This window comes from Gavialis gangeticus, unplaced genomic scaffold (genome assembly GCF_001723915.1).
Source record: "Gavialis gangeticus isolate Ggan-Ray unplaced genomic scaffold, GavGan_comp1, whole genome shotgun sequence".
Taxonomy (NCBI): domain Eukaryota; kingdom Metazoa; phylum Chordata; order Crocodylia; family Gavialidae; genus Gavialis; species Gavialis gangeticus.
In genome coordinates, this window is record NW_017729019.1 from 10,253,735 (window position 1) to 10,276,451 (window position 22,717).

General features: G+C 46.0%; 1 protein-coding gene across 1 annotated transcript in view; it reads right to left on the bottom strand.

The window, feature by feature from the left end:
• PLXNA2 (plexin A2) overlaps positions 1-22,211 on the bottom strand; it is a 361,775-nt gene extending 339,564 nt beyond the window's left edge. Inside the window, exons 1-2 of the mRNA XM_019514044.1 lie at positions 22,037-22,211; positions 21,817-21,916 (exon numbers count right to left, since the gene is read on the bottom strand). The gene's annotated coding sequence lies outside the window, so the exon portion shown is untranslated. The remainder of the gene's footprint in view (positions 1-21,816; positions 21,917-22,036) is intronic.
• Between the last annotated feature and the right edge of the window lie 506 nt (positions 22,212-22,717).

A 22,717-nucleotide genomic window follows, 5' to 3' on the forward strand; every position in this document is an offset into this window, starting at 1 on the left:
GTCATCTAGCATTCTAGAAAAAGGGAAAAAAACCAAGAAGCCTGCTTCACAGCTGAACTGGATTTAAAACAGCTGCTGGAAATTGTGGGGAGAGAAGAGAGCACCATCTATAGGCTCCCAAGGATAGCACGCCGCGCTCAAGCGGGGAAAATTTCATTCATTAATGCTGATGCCAATTGCTGACAGCTTTTAGCTACTAGCATCATATCTATCCAATGCAATATTCAACAGAGCTAATAATTATTCAGCATAAATCACTACAATAGGAGAATTGCAGGCAGTTATTTCAAAGTGATTGTTTCCACTCAGTTATTACCTGTGACAGTAACATCAAATAGTCAAGCCCACATGTACATGTGAAGCTGAGTGAAAGATCAATGGGAATAGAACCTGCACTTTATGCTATTCTTCCTCTTTAGAAAATCCTTGTCAAGAAATTTTTCATAGGGTTTTCTCTTCTTTTTTCCTCTCTATTGTTCATAGTATTTCCTTGGAAAATTGAAGGGATTTTTCTTTTCCCATTACCAGTTTTGCCCTGTTCCTCACTAACACATACCATCGGCAAATGCAAGCTTTTGTCTCCACCCCGTGATTTGAATGAAGCCAAAATTAGCATGGGATAATTTTTTTTTTTTTTTTTTTAAACTGAAATATGTTTTCATTAAGTTCAATGACAGGAGAACAGAACGTCTCAGACTCCTGAGTTACAGAGTGTCTTGTTACTGTCAGAAACACAATTGCCAACAATTCCTGTGCTGAGCCTGGATATCAAAAATTGAAGGTTCAGATAATATGCCATTTTTAACCAACCTCATGAGGCACCTAAGAATAGCTCCTCTGTAAAAGGGTGTGATGGAGAGAAAAGGGGGAAATGCAAGGATTCTGCAAAGCGCTAAGAATATGTACTAAGGTGTCTCTTCTGCAAAAAGCAAAGCATTCCTTGAGATATTTCAGAGTCTGTACTTTGCTAAGTCTTCATGCAAATGTGAATCTTAATCGTCCTTCCTGTACTAATAAGGAAGCACCTAGGTGCATATTTGATGTTTCTCTTCAGCTTTTGCAGCTCTACTAGCAATTAGTAAGGAGAGAGATTGTGTATACATGTGCGACTTCCCTCTACTGGCTACAATCCGAACTGCTCAGCTGCATGTCCCCGACCTGATCATGCTGATACCAGTGGTCTTCGGTGATGCTACCCCAGTGAATAAGGCACTGGACTAGGCACCAGGAGACCTGGGTGCTAGTCCAGCCTCCAAGGCTGAACTGTGGTGTCATCCAAAGCAGCAGCCTGCCAGCTTGGCCATCCAACGGTTGTCTGTCAGGGCTGAGTGTGCGTCTTGGCATGTATCTGACACTGCACAGAGCATATGGGGCCTCGAGCTCAGCTGGGACCCCCAGGCACTACTGCCGTGCCAGCAATGGCAGCACAAGGGTAGATTTGTGCTGCTGGTGAGGGTGGGTGCGAGTCTGAGCCCCACTGTTACTGTGAAGTCATATGTGGCCCTGGGTCCTAGCCACAGCCTCAGCTGGTGTAGAGCCGACTAAGTTTTATGGACTTCAGAGCAGTTGCTCTGAATGACGGCATCTGAGCATCTGGCTCATTATCACTGGCTGAAGCCTCTTTGCATCTCAGAATTACCAATACACACTCAGGCCCAAAACCTGCCTTCTCTTACTCCCCCTGCAACAGCTGGACCTCAATGGGGACAGGAGGTCGAAACCCAAATCTGCCCTCTTTAATTCTCTTGCCCTGCAAAAGGGCCAATTTCACTTCTGCTGTGCCCGCAGACAAAACGTACATGATGGTTAGACGTGGCACGCACAATTACTTGTGTGGGCCCAGCACACATCAAGCCTTATTACCATCTTTGTTATCATCATTACCAGTTTAGTCACCGAGTATGGCCACAATCACGTTGAGCAGAAGAGCTTCCTGTCTGGGTGATTATCGAAGCGACTATGAAGGAGCAGCATGCCAGATATCACCATTGTTAACAGGCATGCACCTTTATCCAGCCCCAAAAGTATCCCTGTAACTTGACTAGGAGGTATCTAAATGGTGCACAGACCTTCACAATCCTTTTTTAAAATACTCTGCTGCCTCCTAATCATTTGCACTCCTCAGGCTGCACATTTCATTTTAAAAAAAGGCAATGGAAGAAGCACAGACAGTCTTCAACAACCCCATGTAAGGTAGGAGGGTCCAAATAAGGGACATAGGAAGGGGCTATAATTTTGCTCCGAGTATTTCTTTTGAATCGGAGACAGTTTGGCTCACACTGGGTAAAACTGTTTAAAGTGCCTCCATGATTTGGACTCCCTGCTTTAAAAGTGACAGGTACTTTGGGAGCCCAAATGGCTTTAACAGTCTGAGATTCATCAGGTTCCTAATGGCAAGCATTTTAAAGAAGTGCCTAGGTAATATTGGAACTTGGCATGACATTTTGAAAGGAGATTTAGATGCCTGAATGACATTCATGTCTTAGAAAAACTCCTCTGCAAAAGTCCACTGAAAGTCAATAGGATACAGGTTCCAAAAATCACTTAGGAGCTTTTCTATATTTTAGTTCAAGTTGCTTAGTAGGAGGGCCTTCCCACTCCCCAAAACAGGAGCTGAGGCTCTACTTTAAGATTTTTTTTGCTTAAAGTTAATATGGTTTTAGTATATAAAGTGCCACAGTGACAGGCCTGGAAACTGCGATGCATTTCAGGCACACATGGGTAGCGCCTACAGAAGTTTCCCTGCCATGCACCTCTTCAGCTCCATCCCACTAGAACCGATTTCAAGCTCTGTGATCCGCTGAGGCTCTTTTCCAAGCCCACCCACGTGAAAATATCAGCCGGGAAGTGGGCAACTGCGCACTTGAATCTGGACTGAAACCCACATCAGGCTGTCAGATGGGTCAGGAGTGAACTGGGCCAGATCACAGTTAGTTTGGCTGAGCTTCTCAACGGTGACTGGTGATTTCAAGTGCTCCTGGCTCGGGGCCCTGAAGGCGGCACTCAATGCTTTCTCACCAGTCAGACACCCAAAAGCCCCTGAAACACCCTATTAGGCTCTGCCTGCAATTACCCCCTTAAGCTATCCAGTCCCTCCAGGCTGCTTTCTGGTCTCTGCTGAGGTCTAGCAAGCATCTCACAAGCTCCGACGTCTCTGCAGAATGGAATTTAAAACAAGGGTGAGTTTTTGTCTGAACAGGTCACTGCGCATGGGCAGAGACCTTGGGACAGGCTTTGCCACGTGACTTACTGAGCAGGGCCGGCTTGTGCATTCACCCAATGGACTGGAACTGATCAGAATGAGCTATTACAGGCCATTGAGTCAATTATCGACTAACTAACGAAGGAGTCTCTACACAGCCTGTGACATGAAACAGAAGAGCAGAGTTACTCTAGCTTGTCATGCTAAGAATTTACAGCTTAATGGATTTCCTCCAGGCCAGATCCTGCCCTTGCATGTAAGCGGGAGGCAGGGTCTTGGGAAAGGGTTATGGCAGGACTCAGGAGAAAGCCAATGCTCAGCCTGACACCTCTGATGTCACCTGTTTGTGGGCTTCAGCTTGCTCTCCTTTCTTCCCTTCCCGTGGCAGGTGGCCAAATCCACCCACCTTTTATTTGCTTGTTGTGGTGAGCCAAAGCTGAAGCCTCAGAAAAGGCAGTGGGGTCTCCCATCATTATGTACGAGGGGCTCCTGCTATGAACCAGGACTCCATTGTGTCTAAGTGCAGCACAAGCAAAAAAGCCCAGGCTCCCCCACAAATTGCCAGTTTGTGCAGTCTACCAACACCAAGAGACCCTCCCCTGGATGCTGGTTCCAAAATCACTGAGGAGCCTTTCTATATTTTTGTCCAAGTTGCAGAAAACTTGGACTATTTTAGTCCAAATTAGAAACATGTTATATGTGACTAGTTAGAAACACAAGATCTCCTGAGCTATAGCCACAATACAATGCACCTCAGAGACAAACCAAATATGCCCTGAAGCCGCAGGCTCTGCCAAGTCTGAAAAGGTGGGTGTTACTCTCAGCAAGTGACTCTAGGGATAAAACTGTGCATTACTCATAGCACTCGCTTGACATCTCTATCATCCGCCACATCATCATGAAGAAATGAGCATTTTAGACCTACTGTCCTAATGAACACAAGCAATGGAGCATACTGTCAAGACTGACTGGAACTAGGATGATTATCATGCAATGCTGTCTCCTTCAATGGTCCTGTATCTAGTGTGTTGCCATAATAATAAGGAATAAAAGTGTTCCCTAAAATCCTAGTTGCACTTGCTGTCTCCAAGTTGGTGTGGGAATCAAGATCTTTAACAGTGGGGGCAGGAAGAAAGCAGGCTAGAAATCCTTTTATTTAATGGCTGCATTATTGTTAATCTTTCTGCTACAAGTTCTATAAAGCATTTTTGTAAGCAACTGAGAAATGCAGAGCCCAAAGGCTGCTTCTCATTTCAGATCCTTTCTCTGGATTGCCAGCACTTCTTCCCAAGCTGCTTTTTGGAGGATGAGGTAGGGTGTAGGAACCTTGACTGTCAAACAGATGCTCCAGACTTTAGAGAAACTCTTTTCTCTTGCTACAGCCCAGTCTGGCATACATAAGAAGGGAATGTGCAGGCTCATTTTAAACAACTTTCATACAAATATTGATAAAGAGCCATTAAGAATATGGATCCATTTTTCCCCCCCAAAAAAACTATTGGTCTTTTTTCCTTTACACTGATTTGGCAGAACAGCTCCTGGTCCAATTTGTCTCTTCAGAAACTCTCCCTGACTCTTTCTGCCCGCGTACGTACACACACACACACACACGTGCACTACCACTACATGCTCCGCAGAAGAGCCAGGGGTCCACCCCAGATTTTTGTTCACAAACAAATGTCTCCCCGCACAAGCTACCTCAAAAAAAATGCAGAAAAGCCTGATTTGAGTCATAAAGACATATCATAGGGAAAGATTTATTCTGTGTCTTTAAATTGTTATTGCAGAAAGGTCTGTCAGGTTTAATTGAGGTATTGGATTATGTATGATAAGTGTGCCGAGGGAGTTTTTGCATTACAGACAGATGTATAGAGGAGGACCTCCTCCAGCTCCTTTCTTTAGCTCAATACCCGGCAAGGGGCCCAAAGATATTGGGGGATTAATGTTACAACAGAGGGAAAGAGGCCACCTTTCAATATATTTTAACATTTTATTTCACCAGGGCACCAATTAAACATTCCCTTTCTGAACAGGCTGGAGATTAAAGCAGTAGCAAGGCAGTGAGAAATCATCCCTTTGTAGCTCTGTCCATGCAGCTTGCTCACCACCTCTTCCCCTCACAAATGATCAAGAATAATATACTGAAACTGAGAAAGCACTTAAAGTGACTTTTATTGGGGGGTTGGGAGGGCAGGATCAATGGCCCCCATCTGCATTCCCTTAATGAAAAGGAGGTCAGTCTTGGCGACTCCACAGACTCCAGCCCCAGCCCTTCAAAGGACTCCGGATCAGGTCCTTGAAGTGTGTGGGGTTGGACCCTTCAGGTCCAAGGTCAGTGGATGATATCAGAGCCTTTCCGGCTCGTGCTGGAGAACAAGTTCACCAAGCGGATCATTAATGGATCACGCTACGATGCCAAAATAGGACTTAATACAGTGCTGGGTGGGTGGCTTGCAGAGAAGAACGGCCGCCCACCACTCATCCCGTCAACGGCTGACATAACACTTCAGTGGTACTTGGCCTTGGACCGGTCTTCTGCGCAGAGCTGCCAGTGCATCTCTGTACGAACTTGGGAGAAACTCTTCTGAACAATGACAGAGCACAGCCTTGGTAGGAGCTTACCCCAGGTTTGCCGAGGAGAAGGCCCCCTGAGGAGGCTCACTCAGTCCCTAGGCTCAACGGAGACTGCTGGCCAAGGGATCATTGCGGTAGTGTCTGTGGGGTGGGCTTTATTGTTCCTTCTTAACACTAGATTCCTATTTCATTAGCAATGGCAACAACTTTTCACCAGCACCAAGTTGGGATGGACTCAGACTGGAAGGGCTGACTCCTCAGCTTGTATAAATTGCTATAGCTTGGTTGAAGTTAATTACATCAACTGAGGATTTGCCCCCATAACGTCCCCCATGCACGCGGCATCTCATTAACATGTTCCTAAGCCATCAAGTCATGCTCCAGTCCTTGAGCCTACCACGAAGGGTTTCAGCTCATGGCTTAGCCTGGCCTGGATGCAACTTCTCCCAATTGCCTTGCATGACAAGGGGTGGCCCTAGACTCATAAGGAATGGACAAATAAAGAAATCAATCAATCAATCTTTGAACAGAACACCAGCCAAAGAAACAAAATTAAGGAAAACAGCCAATGAAGAGCTGAACGCTGTGATTGACGTTGTAAACAGCCCCATGTGGTGGGCAAGCTGTATGGCCTGCTGGTTGTACGTACAAGCAAACCAGACACCCATTTCAAAGTGAAACAAACGGACTGGATCAAAATTAGATGCAGCAGATTACTGTTCCCAACTGAAATCCATCTCCGTCTCTGCCAAGGCCCACTTCCAGCTCTTCTCTCTTTATTTGGATAAGCTGAAGGTTTAAACAAGAAAGTTTTCCTTGGCAAAATATTTATTGGCAGTGCAAAACAACCAGCTAAATATATCAGCCCAGACAATAGGAAAGGACCACTTCCAATTACACACGCTTAGATATTTCTGTTACACTACTCCTCATATTTTCTGGGCCAGAGATGGAGTTTGGGGGAAAGTTTGGATTGGCTATGGGGGAAACCAAAGAAATAATTCTGCCAACATCTGATGAACTTTTTCAGATTCCTGAATGATTCTGGCACACAAGTTTCTTCAGCCTTCCATTTCCCTTGGCATTTTCAGGGTTTGAATTATTTCAAATGGCCTCGAAAACAAATCCCAAGTCATATTTGTTTGTCCAGTGCTGTAATTCCAATTTGCACAGAAACTAAAACACTGAGCGCCTTCCAGATGAGCAGTTATCAAGCAGTGCTAGCTAGGCTGGTACTGGTGCTTTATGCTTTGCCACTGGTGCATGCCTACACACCATACGTGTCTTCCACCCTAGCCAGGGTCCAGCTTTCATGCTAAACACTCACGCGCCAATATTGCTTAAGTCATCCCTATAGCCATTTACCCCGTAAGCCAAGACACAGCTCGGGGTCCTCTGAACCCCAGCCTTGAGCGATCTGCCCTCCTAAAAGAAATGAATCATGTTAAGGCCTGGGTTGGAAGGTAATGACAATGCAAGAGGTCTGGTGTTCAAGCTCTTCACTAGGGAGAGGAGGTCCTTGACTGTGGGAGGAAAAGAAGGGACCAAGTTGGCTGGATGGTGCAGTTGTAACATGGTAACCTGAGCAGAACTTCCTGGAGAGGCTAGGAAGCGCTTCTCTATTACGATTTTCCTGGCCTGCGATCCACAAACCTTCCAAAGACTCGGGAGAGTAGCTCACTCCTGGAACCACCACACACCATATGAACGCGGCCCCTCTCGTCCTCACCTTTTCCAGACTCCCCCTGCTCTACCGTGGGCAGCAGAGGCCTGAACACAAACAGAGATGGAAGCTGCAAAAACATGTTCAATGCACACCTTTACACGGTGGAGTAGAGCATAGCATACAGACCTGGGGAGCAAAGCCTGCACAAGGGACCCTGTTTCATGTAGCTATCTAATCAGAAACAACACACACAATTACAGGACTCATACTGGCATTTCTGGACTTTTTTTTTGGGTGCTTATCCCTGCAGGATCTGCATCTCCTCAGCAATTGCCAAACTGCGCCAGCATACAGCAGAGCTGCTGCAGTGGTTTGGCCTACTGTTACAGTATTGTTTTCTTGTCTTATAGATGGCTATTACAAAAGCATCTAGAGGCTTCAGCCAAAACTGGAGTCTCACTTTGCTATACAGATACAGCAGGAGATGGCACAAATCCCACAGATCTTAAAAGTTTAAACCCTGAGTTAGCAGTGCATCCTTACTAAGAAAAATACCCCACTGTATGCTAAACCTGAAGTATCTACTTAGTGGTATTCAGTGGTATTTAAGCACAGATCTAGCATTAAGCACATGCTTAGTAGTTTCATTGAATAAGGATGGAGTACTGAACTGGATCCTTGTAGATTATGAACTGGAGCCTTTTAGATTGAGATTATGAACTGAATAAGGATGAACTGAGGACAATGCTCATTAAGCATTTGGCTGAATGGGGTTCTGAACATGTAAGGCTAAGGAGGGATTATTTTTTATTATTTGATAATAAAAATATATATATATACTCCTATACCTCACTGATCCCCAAATTAGAGATGAGGAGCTGCAGAACAATGACTGACCTAAGGTCCCAGAAGCAAGACAGCAGCACATATGCTAATGGCGCCTGCATCTCGGCGTCCCGTGCCAGCACCGTCACCGAAGGATTATCATCCCTCTCGTGTAGCAAAGAGTAGTGTTTTCCATAACAGCACAACATTTTCCTCCCTCCTTGATTTGTCACAATCTCCAGTAACAGACCTTCTACCTGATTCAGAACAGGAGAATTTCAAGTCAAATACAGAAAGTTTTACACAGGCTCCGAGAAAGAAAGGAAGGAACAGCCCCCCCGACATACACATACTTCCCCATTAAATATGAAATCCTTATTCTAAGGCATGATTTCTCAATGTTTTCAATATTATATGTACTGTGACAGTGCCTACAACCCACAGACCAAAACTACTATGCTAGGTTTCGTACACACGCATGATAAAAAAAAAAAAGATGACCTTTGCTCTGGACAGTTTACAGCATAGCGTGTACAGATTAAATTCTGCCAAAAGGGCTCCAAACACCCATTTACAATAAGGATACTGCAGGTTATGAGAATATCACTGCTTTGTGGAGAGTACAAACTGAATTGGACTTTTCTACCAGAAAGCTCCTCTTTCTTCTTCAGTTCATTACAGGAAAAAAATTGAGTATTATTTCACAATGAACCACCGCCTCGCTTTCCCCAGCAAGAAGGATGCCGACATTGTTGTTTGGTCATAAATGATGATGAAGCAAACAAACACAAAATTAAATAAATCTGACTCACAGGAAACCTCCAAAACAAACAAGAAGCTTTAAAAAAATAAATAAATACAAAAGACCATTTGTTTCCTAACAAAGGAAACAGCAAAAAACAACAACAACAAACCCCCAAAACCAACCAACCAACCAAAACCCTCTTTGATATTAAGAGAGGGCGATTTGTTCTCATGGGCCAATGAACATCCAAATATTTACAAGCAGTTCTCAGCAGAGTGATTGCAGTTAGGCCTGATGCTATTGTGTATGGTTTTATATATTTATTTACATATATATGTATAGCAGAGAGGTACTTCAAAAAGCAAGTAGGGCCTATTCATTAGCACAGATTATTTTAGTGAAATCTATTTTTCACCCTCTTTAGAGCCATGTTTTCTTTTATGTTAATTTTGTGCTGGTTTAAAGTTGAATTCTTTGATCTGCATCATCTTTAGCCTTAATTTTTTTCCTTCTCCTCTTACTAGGGAAATGGATTCCAATCATTTGCATTTATTGCTGAGAATATACAGCCTCATCTGTAGCCTTTAGTCTGACTGAATTGCTTTTCTGCTTCATGAGGCACACGGCATCGAGGTGGAGCATGCCCCTCGTCACTGCTATTGTCAGAAATAGCCCAGTTGCCTCCTCGACGTTTCTCTAATATTTATCATATACAAAAATGAATAATAAGCAAAATTATATTACTAGACGCAATGATCTGATGCATCTTACAGACCAAATCAATCACTTAGTGGGGAGTGAAAAAGAAAATGGCTCTCTCTCAACTATTTCCAAAGTTGATTTTCCTTGCAGATTGGAGGATTCTCATTAACTGAAGCACCCTAGAGAGGGAGCATGCAGACCAGGTGTGGGGATGTGTGCCTGCCATGCCAAATCTCACTCCTTTGGAAGGCAATGTTCTCATTTTTTTGGGTTTGTTTTTAGGGGTTTTTTTCCTGTTTTTTTTTTTTTAAAGAATAGTCAGTCTCAGTGGTAGGTTATTAACATGCAGTGACCAAAATAACTAAGCCAAGTGTCCTGGCCCATGAGAACACAGTTGCCCCACATTGGAGCTATTGAGCAAAGAAATCAGCAACAACTACAACGTAGAAGAGCGACAGGCTTCAACACAGTTTAAGCTCTAGTTCTGTGTACTTTGTTCACCACAGACTCCAGCCTGTATACTACACCCTATATAATGGGGGGCGGGGGGAAACGCAGCAGTTGAATAATATGCTGACAGATACCTGAATATTTCAGTACTGATGTTGCACACGCTTGGCCAGGATAAGATGCTATCGGCTGATCAGAGCTGTGATCAGATTAAATAGGTTACCAAGCCCCCAGGTTATCTCACTATTGTGACCACCTGCAGGACTACATGCCAACTAGAGAAGTAAATACCTGCAACTATTACCCTGCCTCCCCAGAAGCATTTATTGATATATACTCTGTTAAAAGGAAACTTTCCCTGGGTAGATAGATGCTTGTGCCATGCTGCGAATGGCAGCGATGACTGCTTTTTTCACTCCAGGTCTCTTTCCATTCCTCCTCTCGCATCCGAGTCTGCAAAGTGGGAACTTTGCAGATAAAGCCAAGATAACCGGCTTGAACGGTGCCCCGTCTTTTCCCTGGAAGTTTCACCTCTGCTAAACCAAACCACAGTTAGGCCCTCCAAGCTCTGGCTTCACTTAAGTGGGCACACGTGCAGAAACACAGCTGATTCAGTAAGGAGGTGGCTTGCCCCAAAATATTAAAGTGATTGGGGGTGGTGGGGGGGAAGACTGTCAAATCTACCAATTGCAGTGAGGTGCCTAACTCCCACTGGTTTTCCATTAGGCACCTAATGACCTTGTCCTGTCAGGCATTTGAAAGTCTCCCCCTGAATGAGGTTTAACAAGGTTGTAAAACAGTTGGTTTTAGCACATGGTTGCAGATGCTGTCACCACCACTCCCACCAATCCCATCGGAGGCATTTCCACCTAGCAACAGTATCCAAGCTAGCAATTAAACCATCAGAATTGGTGGCTGTGGACAGGTTGCGAGACCAGCCAGAGAATTTCTCAATCACTCTTGTGCTATTTAGAGCAGGTCCTAGACACAAGTGACAGGAACAAAGAGGCAGGAGGCAAGAAGGGAATTGATAAGAGAGAAAAGCTTGCCTATGGATGTCACGGGAGCTGGCTATTCACATCCAAATGCTAGCTGTTTTCTCTGTAATCTCTTGTTGTTAAGTCATAGGAGATGAGAAAGGAAGATGTTCTGACTTCAGAGAGGTATAGGGGTATAAAGGTATTGGGGTTGGTCCCTGTGGTTCAAAACCCTCCTGTAAGGTGTTGAATCCTGCAGACACTTATATCCATGCTGAACCTAAAGCACTGGACGCTCCCCTGACTTTTTTATGCTGCTCAGCAGACACCTTTCTCCTCTCACTCAAGGTTACTTGGGTAGTTTGAAGGAGAGAGATTTACAAATGCATCTAAAGGCCCAAGATACAAACCTGGTGATCCCTGTGGGGTGGCTTCAGTTAGCCCATGCACAAACCCTTGGATTAGGTGCAAGAGTCACAGGGTGGGATTTGCCAGCCTTTTATGCAGGGGGTAAGGGTTGGGTGGTCCCTGCAGCTCTACGAACTTCAGCTGGGTGGAGTGGACAAAGCTACAAAGCCCTTTGCTCCTGCAGACCACTCCTAGACCTCCCTGTTCATCAGGCCTTATACCCCCCATCATGCTGGGTTAATCATCATCAGAGAATTAGCTTATCTTCACATCTTTCATACAAACTCCTTAGCGTCTCCAAGTAACATTAAAGACCTTGACAGACATGCTGGGGAGACCCCCAATTTAACTGTCTGCATCTATTTAGTACAGGATCGATGTGCCTGCTAAGTTGTGAAGCTCATGCATCCTACTGATATCAAGCACAGGTACTGAACAGCTTTGCTGACAGAGATGGACTTGGTCACATGCTTGAGCTCTGTGCTAAACTGGGTCATAGTAGAGATTTCCATGCACAGACAGGGAGAGCCTGAGTCTGCATCTATCCTTTGATGTCTAGAAACACATCCTTTAGGCTAACAAAAATCCTCCGGTGTACCTCCTGCCCATCCTGGCCTATTTCAGCTCTCACAAGAGTTTTGCCATACCCGTGGAAGATGCTGCTGCTTTCAGATGGAAACAACACTGGGGCCTCACCAAAGACAGATGAAACTGAGAATCTGCTGAAAACAGGGCCAAAGGGACTCAAGGGAGGCAAAAAATGCATGGAAAGGAAGGAAATGGCTACTGTCATTGTAATGCTTCCCAACCCTAGCACAGGACTCAGCCCGGGATCTCAAAGCACCCTGCTAAGAGTGAAGGAGCCTTATAGCATGCTTCTGGGTTCACCCTAGAGTCCATTTTGCAGGCAGGGAAACAAAAGTTTCAGAGATGGGCACGGTCACACAGTGGGACAGCAAGTCAGGGGAAGAGCTCAGGAATCGTGACTTCCAGGCAGCAACCTCACTGAGCAGTTTGCAGTCACGGCTGCCCTGTTGTCTAGACTCTCTGGGCAGTTGCATTAAAATTCCCAGGAGGCAGGTTTAGCGGGAAGCCCTTGTCCTGCTGCTGCTAGTGAAACCCTGGGCTCCATCCTACTCTCAGTTATACCAAGGTAAATCCAGAGTCAATCTGGGTTTGTTACAGGTAACCGAGATCAAATCCTGGCCCTCATCCTTCAATCAGTTTGCAAAAGCAAACCATCATCTCATCAGTGGGGCTGTCTATCCTACTCGCATGGGGGTACAGAAGTAGTGCCACTAGAAGTGGTGTAAGTGGGTAGGGTTCAGGCTGCATGTTTTTACGGGGAGGGTTGTGCAAACAGATATAACGAAATAGCTGTTCATGGGCATTTGTGTGAATTGCACACCTCCGAGACATGGAGCCTGCCACAGCTTTCAGAGGTCCCTGTGACAGACTAGTAGAAAGAGAGCAAGAGAGAGAGAGAGAGATCCTCTGTGCACTGTTCTTCCCTCCTTGCAACTGCATCCTGATGAAGTCTGAATATATTAATCAAGGTTACCTTTCTTGAGGGAAGAGCCAGTGAAGGTGCCTTAGCAAGCAACTAAAAATATCATATCAAAAAGAAAACAGAAAAGCCAGTTATATATGGGCCTTTTAACAGCTGTTTGTAAATATATTTCTCATAATTCATTCTGTCAACCTGTGCATTTTTCTATTACAAGGAAATATTCATAAACAGCATTCCCAGTACTGATGGATCTATTTCCTTAATGAAATGCACACAGTTTATTTTGCAAAGTCTAATTGCTTGAAGAATGAGTGTCAGATTTCTTTGTTCTATTTGTGGCACTGAAATCATTCCAGCTCCCATGTATGACAAGCAGAGAGGTTAATGGAGCTTTTATTGTGGTGACTTAGTAGCCAAAACATCTTTAAAAAAAACAACCCAGATGAACATGAGAAACACAACAGCAGATACTGGACTCTTCTCTCTGGTGAAAGTCTCCAGGACAAGTCACTTAAACCTGACTGGTCTTTAGTCCTGCTAACTAACTGGATACGATGAGCTAGGATTGTTAGGGAAGTTCTCCGAGCATGAAGCCCACGTTACTGGGTCCTTATCTTTCTTAGGCACAAGTGACCAAATGAGCAGACAGCTGGATGGAACAATTTAGGACTCCTGTTTTCTGGCACATCTGGGCTTGTAGGTCTGCCAAGCATCAAGGTGGGACAGGACAAGTCTAGAACACTTCCTCAATTTACTCCGCAAGACAGATCTAACAATACCTATTTGGCATCACTGGTAGGAGTCTTTGCTTAATTAAAAAAGTGTTTATAAAGCTCTAGGAGATCCTCAGGCTAAATATGCTATAAAAATGCAAAGTACTGCTATTACTACAGGTCTTAAGTGTCAGCTTTTTAAACTGCTACGCTCCTCGGTAATAGAGAACCCACAGGTTGTTAACAGAACCTGATGCTTGCAGCCATGAATGTCCTCACCCTTACCATTTGATCTAAGGCAACGATTACTTTAGCTGATGACTGTAGTTCGGTCTAATTCCCTAAAGTAGACCAGCCACTAAAGGAATTGCAGATCATACACATGCGACCATTACAGGGATCCAGACATACACCCCAATTCTGCAATAACAATACGTAACTCAGCCAACTCAGAGTTTTGCATTAGTTAGGTAGCTCGCCATCATGCACAGGAGAGGCCTTGTTATGAACTATGCTTTAAAGCATCACATAGCAGCGGGGAGCTCTGCTGAACTCAGTGACGGTTTTGCTCGACTGAAGCATAGGCACCCGACGCTCCTCACCTTTGTGTCTAGGTAGGTCACACATGCACGTGACAAAACCAGCAAAGAGAAACTTCCCAAAGTGGGCTGAAGGCTCCTCCTCCTGCACCTGCACGGGGAACCAGGGGGAGAAAAATTCGTATTGGCTTTCATGTCCCCTGTGCATTAAAGTGGTCGTAGCTTGAGTCTCTTGTTGACAGTCAAGCTGTCAGAGCCCTGACCTTCAAGACCCAGTTGCTACTTTATTAAGCCTGCAGGGCTAGATGGCAGGGTGTAATGTGGGCACCCGAAGGGTGGTACCCAACAAATTTTACCGTGACAGAAGATTTCTATAGAACTCCATTGAACACAAAGACTCGTCCGTAGGTGTGGTGGTCACCCTATTGAATTTGGTGGAGGAGTCTAATCCTGCTATAGATTTCCAGAGGCCAGTTAAAGGAAGAAAATCCCCAGTCGGAAGGATGTCATTCCATTTACAGGTGCAACAGTTTCTTTCAAGTCCTATTGGTGGTTTTGTCCCTATTAAATCCAACAGCTCAAGTGCAGACGTTAAAATAAAGCCCAACGTCAGAGGTTTTGTCGCACCCATTAGGTGCCAAGCACCTGCTCCCCACCCTCTGCATAGCACATGATTAGCTCTAGATTTTTTGGGTCATCCCTTGCACCACGCCTGTGACTTAAATGTGGTTGCACTGGGGGCGATTTGGGCCCCATTTCCATTTACTGGCAAGCATTCAGTGCACTGCAAGCAGAACGGTTGGATTTAGGGTGCATGAGGGCTCTGTCCGCCATGTCATGATGCATAATCCTTACATGCAGCAAAGCAAACGCTTTGTGGCCTCGTGTCCCTGCTTCATCTTGGTGCTGCTACGCATGACAAAGCATTTGCATGGTGGCAAATGCCAAGCTCCAGGCTGAGGGTCACCCGAGTGAGAAGTCAGTGGGATTGTCTGAGGGCGGGGTAGTTCTTCCTTTGAGACTTGTTCCCCAACTTTCCACCCCAGCATCCATCAAATCTACAGGGAACAGAAGGCAGCAGTTACTAGAGAGCCTCTGCGTGCTGCACTCTTCCTGAGACGGCACATGCGACCAGAAGAAGGCACTCTCATTGTCCAGGCACAAAGCTTGAGAACCAGATCAGTGGGTTTGGGAAACTCAGAGGGCTTCCCTAAGCTAGAGAGGCCACAGAACCAAATGCAAGCGTCAGCAGACAGGCTGCAGCCTCAAGGGAGCTGACTTGATGCACAGTGTAGAGCTACTCTTTTCATAGCATGGAGGCTCCTGCAATGCCAGGTCACTGGTATTGAGTCCCGCACCCCAGATGGAGAAGCTAAGCCACATCCCAGCACTGCACAGGCTTTAATCAGGGCCTGAAACTCAAAGAGGAGCCTGGGAATTGGAGACTGAAATGCATCAACACGTGCCAGCAGGGGTGAGGCATGTTTTACTCATGCAAGCCCCCCTCCAAGCCCTGTAATAAATAAATAAATAAATAAATAAAACCCCCAAACCTCTGCTGCCATCATCATACCCAACAATATCAAAAACTAAAGAGCCTTATTGAATTCTAGTCCCAAACTCTCTAAATCCCAGTACAGAAAACAGAAAGCAGCCTAGAAGATCGTTCATACTTTCGAGTGGGACAGGAAGGCCAAGCGGACACTGGTACTTCAAACACCATCAAGACTTGTAGGAGCAGTTTGAACGAGTGCGCAAATCTCCAGATATTACAGCAGCTTCTTCTCATTATTTAGCATTCTCGAGTCATGTAAAACGAAGGTGAAGCCTTACTACCAACCCAGCTTGGGACATGGATAATGACAGTAGCATTGTTAGAGAGCCTCCACAAAAATGAAACAGCGTGCCTGTGCAGCCGGAGGTGGGTCACTTCAGCCAGGCGAGATGCAGAGCCCTGGCTTTCCGACAAGCGGACTTTAAAGATCCCATGGCACCGTTCATAGGGATGCTGGCTCTTAAGTCCCAAGCAAGCTGCACCTCACATCATGATATTCTGCCTCCCCAAATGTCCCCCTGTTCTCAGGCCTGCATAGGATTTTCTTTATTATCTGAAATTTTGGACAGTGTTGTTCAGTCGCTGCATCTTGACTTGGAGGCGGCTGCATCATAGGCACAAGTCTTGGGAAATGTATTAGGATCTTCCAGGACAAAAGGTGACAAAGGAACAATGTCAGCTCCTTTCTTCCAGGAGCACTGTAACAAAGCTGTCCCGGCGTGTCACTCCAGGACGATCCAGCGCTGTGCAACTGCTTTCTACCGACCTTATATTTCTGACAGCTGAACCAATAGATTGGGATGTGGCAGGAGGAGGATTTTGGGTTTTTTGCCCACCCTCCCTGCAAAATCTGGAGGGGCCAGGCCTTGCAACGCAGTGACAACCATGAAGCTCCTAAGCAGCCCTGGATTAGTTACACTATTAAATCAAATCACGTAACATTCACAAAGCTGTGAAAAAAGTCTGAACGAGGCGGCTAGTTGGGTGAATAGTTTAAAAACGTTTTTTCCAGCTAAACACAGAGGCTAATGGCACAGGGAGCTGGTGGGAGAGGCATGACAAAGAGAGAGCACTTCCCATGGACCCTGCTTGGCACCGGCAGCAGCAGCAGGTTTCTGCAGACTTGTTCGGTTTAATCGCTCCATGGTAATGCCCACACTTCCCCATGAGGAACATGCTTCAGGCTAATAAAGGGGCCAGCAGCCGATTTAACTTAAACAGCCGTAGGGTGCTATAGTGATGCTAGAGGATGAGTCAACCCACTTGGCTGGCAGATGCTGAACAAGTCCGGAGACATGCAAATAAATACGTTTGATCCAGATAAGATCTCCCCACTGGCAGGGAGCAGTGTCAGGAGCTCTGGGAAGCACCGTGCTCTCAAGCTGCCACCGCTCTGCTAGCCCTGCCGGGTTTTGTTGCCGACACGCGGGGAGCTGAGTGTTTTGCTCTCTTTCAAGCTGTGCGCAGGCCTTGTCGGAGTCTGATTGCACTGCGGCTTTGATGGCAGACGGGGCCCAGCCACCTCCCGTCGCTGCGTGGTGTCATCTGCATACATGCAAGTCCTGGCCTTTATGCAAAAATAGGCAGCTCGTTAATGAGCATCACAGAGCCGCAGCCCCCAGAGTTGAGCCCTGGGGAACGCTTAGCGCTAAGAAGGGAATCAATGTGGTTAATAGCCACTTCCTGTTCGCAGCAGGAGAGGTAGGGCTGGGACTCACGTGGCCTCCTTCGGAGAAAAGACCAGAGGGCTACTGTGCATTAAACAGCCCGGTATTTACATTGGCAAAGAAGTGTCTGTTTGTTTTATCTTCTGTCTAAATCCAGCAAGGCAGACGCTGACTGTAACTGAAAAAGCCAGGTGCTGCATGAGATGATTTAAAAAGCAAAGGGAAAGTCCCCCCAAGGTGGAAAGAAGAGCACAGTTGTATTCCCAGATGTTTAACAGGAGCTGTGTTATATTGGGTGCCGAGGGCCAGGGGGAAACCTGCCTTGCATCTACATCACAGGCTAACATGCACAAGCCTTTGCCTCGAGGGCATTGCAAGGGGCAGAAAGGTAGGCCTTTGACCACTTATTCATCTCTAGGGCTGGTGGCTAATCACTTGACAGAGCATTTTTTCTCCCCCATAAAAATCAGAAGTCACTGAATCCTCAAGACATCCTTTCCATGAGAAATGGTCAGGTTTTTTGCAGATTTCTTGACCTTGGACCCATCCTGAAAGGTTTTAAACCACTGAAGCATTTGGTTTGATGTTCCTAAACAAGAGGTGCTGGTTTTCTGGTCCAAAACAGCTGTCTAGATTGAAGTTAAAAATAAGCGGTCAAAAACTAAGCGTTTCATCTGAGTTATTTTTCAGTGTGCAAAACTGGGATCTTGACTTTGTTGAAGCCTCAAGGCAGCGCTTCTCTGCTGCAGCCCATTTCTAGCATGGCTGAGCAACTGCACCTACAGCAGAAGTCCCTGGGAGAGGCAAGCACCCAACGCCCCTGAACATCAAGGCTGCAGCCAGGCTCAGACATCTGCTGAAAATTTGGTGACCTGCATCTGACTAAAGGCAACACTAATGCCTGCAAAGCACCGCCTCAAACCTAGGCCTCCTTTTCTCCACGTTCTGCTGCTGCTCTTCAGACACTGTGCCATTTATTTTATTTTATTGGTGAAAAGGGATTGCATTTGCACATTTTTCCATGAGAAAGAGAAGTGTTGTTTAAAAAACACCACACACGCGCCAGCACTGGCTGAGGGGAGAAAGCAGTGCTCAAGGACCTAATGTGGAGACAGACGCTGGTTGCTCTTCCTCATTGGAATGGCTTGTATAAACAGGCGTGTAATTTTTGGCTCGGCCACTCTCCTGTGTGCCAGGGCCCATGCTGAGCTCATGGGCCTTGCTACTCTCATGAAGGCTGGTAACAGTCACAGATTTGGGAAGCAGCTTGATAGAAAGGAGCAGGCAGTGGGGATGGTTGCAGTTGCCATCTATTGTAAGCCATCTGCCCGCTGGAGATCTGCTGATATGGGGGTGGGCGCACAGATCTTGACTGGCTGCTTTGTCTCAGTTTTAGCCTACAGAAACTCCCATTGCAACTTGGGATGTCTCTCAACATGCAAGATGTTGGCACAGCTCACCTGATCCGTGCCAAGTTGGGGTGGGGGATTTAGGATCTATTTCCCCCCTCCCCTAGCTCCCTTCATTCATTATCCGGAACAAAGCTGCAAAAGATAAAAACACATCTGGCGACTTAATGGACAACACGAAGTGGGAGAAATTTATCCTTTGCTTTGGACTCTCAAAAAACGGCAGAACAATGCAGCCGCTGAAATAAATGCGCGATGATTGAAGGCATAAGCATGTCTGATAGGATGGCTTTAAAGTGCACCCCTGTTTATACAAAATGTGTGCTGTACGGAGCCTGACAGGCCCTCAGCGAAGCAGCTTGTGATAAATCTGCAGCAAACAGACACCAATCTCCCTTAGGAGGAAGGTTTTCCTACAACACCACAGCCTACCTCCATTAGGCATCCCACCCGCAGCACACCCCGAGACCTGTAGGAACGGGCTCCTGTCTCCAAGCAAGGCAGTCAGGCAAGGCACTAGTTTCCTTCCCTCGTCCTGTTCCTCAGGCCCTTTTTCAGGGAAAAAGCAAATGAATGATTTATGGTCAAAACCAATGTCAATAGAAGGTAGCCACCTGGCTCACCCTGGCACTTCTGTAAAACCCGCAGGGCACCAAACTGCCTAAATCTCTTTGTAAAAATGCTCCATGAGAGTCAAGGGTTAAATAGATCCCCTGTAAGCCACTATTGCAGCCTCCTGAAGAACATTTTAACCACACACCGACTCTGCTTACTTCTCTCAGCCGTTTAAATCCCCTCACCCTTCTCCCAAAGGAAACCAAGCTTTAAAAGTTAATTTTACTGCACATGAATGGACTCCCCTCCCCAAAGAGGTGAGGGCCTTTGCCAAATGCTCCCCGCTAGGCTTACTTGTGAAAAATCAAGAGTCACTCCATGAAAAAGTCAAGGGAATTACATCAGCAAGAGCCAGGGCATAATTTAGTCCAACAAAATTAAGATGAGTCCACCCAGGACTTCACACCTGTTCACTGCTTCCTGCTCTGAGGAACCTCCCTAAGCTGCAAGATCTTTTTAATGATACTAAAGGTTAATTAATGATTTTTTAGCCTTAGTGATTAACAGGGCTTTTATGAAAAAACCCCCTGACCCAGGCCCTGAACTGTTTGGCCTGCTGATACTCATCATTCAGGTGGAGCTTTATTTCCTAGGCTCCTCAATAGATGCCGACAGACACTCAGCTCCAGGCAGGATAGGGCTGTCACATAATAAGGTTAGAACAATGCTCCTGTAGCTGCTTTTATCTATTTTGGCGCTGGCCCTGTATGAGTTATTGTTCAGTCCAAGCCAATCTTACCTTGGCGGCATCATATCATATCAAAATATGGACGTGGCAAGCACAATACCCAAACAAAAGATTATTACAACGATGATTGACAACACGGCTTGGCAAGTTATGCAGGGATACTACTGTTCAGCGACTGTAAATCATCAGTGCAGTGGACTTCAATCACAATACAATGACTTAACCACATATATTTGCAGTCAAATGCATTCTAGTGCCCATGCAGTATACACAGAGCATGGAGAAGGGGTAAAAAACAACAGATGCAAGATCACACACACACATAAGTCTCAAAGCAAAACCAGCCTCAGCTTTCCTGACTCTAGTGGCGCTACACCAGTTATATCAGCTAAGAATCTGTAAAACCTGACCACTGCTGAAAAGCCACAGCTCCACCCACACACAAGCCTACAAACCATGGTTGAGATGGAGGGCAAAGGCTCTTTAACAGCAATAAGGGACTTTCTGAAAAGATATACAGGATTAACGCTTAGAAAGTTACAGACATTGTCCTGTGGGCTTGATTCTCCAATATCTCCCTACCCCCATCCCAGCCACAACCTTTTATTTTTGTTTAACCAGTGAAAAGTCAAAGCAGAACAGATGTGAAAAAATACCACTCTTTTTTGGCAGCATTTTGCATCTGCTTTCACAGACATCATTGGTCTACATTTTGAATGCAGCCTGCTCCATGCAAGGGAATAGACCTGGCAATGGTAACAGGGAAAGACAAGACACTCACCTGAACATGGTGTAAACCATGCTCATTAGTGGAGCAGCCTTCCATAGCTACTTGCACCTCATTTAGTCTCTCTGCCTTGTTTCAGAGAACACCTTTAATAGCCACTTTGAAGACGCTCTGTCATTAGGGGCTGCTTGAGAAGCTTTAAATTGAGAGCCCCTAGTTAAGTTAGACTGCTTATTATGCAGTTAGTTGGACTACAATCTTGCTACAGGATAGAAGGTGAGGCTTAAGGATGCCCTGAACTTAACCAATATGCACACAGCCAGAGTTTGTTACAAAGGTAAAGATTTTGGGGGTGATCTTTTTTACTGGTAATGTTTATCATCACCCGAAAGATCCTTGCTTCACATCGTTCCCAGGCCATCACAGCTGCAAATCACTGTACCGTGACAATGGCGAGCAACTGGGAAAAAAACCGGCAGCAGCACTAGACTATGCAGTTGAACAAATTAAGCACTTACCCAATATGTGAGGAAGTGGGGTGTGTTATGGCAGTTTCAGAGGAAGGGGGCTTTAGGCTAAGGTTTTCCATTCACCCTAATCCAGATACTTTGGGTGGCTCTGAGAAACTTTCACCTTGATGTAATCAAACTGGACTGCAGGGAAGACCCAGGCATTAAAAAGAAAAAAAAAGTCACCCAAAAGACACCCAGTAACCTCAGTGGGACATGGTCTTGCCTGGGGGGGTGGGGGACCCAGTCCTGTCTGTCTGCCTTGATTTGATCCCAGAGCTCCAGGTAGCCTGATCTGCAAGCCCTGTATTTCTCCAGACACTCTGGATGCATACCTGGGGTGAAAATGAAGGGCCTGAGACAGAAACCATGCAGAACGTCCTCTTCTTTCTCCTCGCCCAGACACCAAGCATCGCCTCACCTCCACTCTTTGACCTGTGGGAGGAAAGCACATCAGCCAGCAGGCAGCAGAAGCTGGCAACATAAAACCCCATATCCCTTTCTCCTGGGCTGGTTTTAGCAAGAAACACAGTCTCAGTGTTGACCCAGCCTTACCTCACTTTACCAGGCTGCAGGGGCACACATCCTCTTCTCCAGCTCCCTCTTCTTGGCTTGGACATAAGGACACACCACCCCAAAAATGCTTTCTCAGTCCTCATCTCTCCCAGCCTCAGCCAGGACCCTGCTTTGCTCCACCTCCATCAGGCAGCCATGTGATACCCAGCCAGCTGAGCCTGGTGAACTCATCCCTGCCATTCACAAACACCACAGGGGCCACACATCGCTGGTGTGCTACTGCCCAGGGCTCTGCAGACCCACATGCACTCAAAGGCACCTGTTGTGCTCTGACTTGAGCTGTTTCAACCCAAAGACCAAAGTTCAAAGGTACCCTAGAGCCTGACCTCTCTGGTTACTGCCCGGCAAGGCAATGCTGGCTGCCAGGCAGCATGGGAAGCCCTCATCTGCCATTGCTGCAATGTCTCTGCCTGCACAGAAAGCCTGTCTGGGGCTGTTCATCCCACAGCCACCCGGCACGCCTGCTATTATTTAGTTATTTTTATCTTAACACAAAGGACAGGAAGAAAGCATGCAAGAGTGTCTCCTGGTTTTATTTTTTCTGGCCCACTGTTCCCTGCTGGCATTTCATGCTGTCCACACACCCGTCCCAGCCTGACTCATTTTGCTGCTTCTAAATTTCTCTGTTTTCCCCCCTTTTGTTAATGTTTCATTGCCATT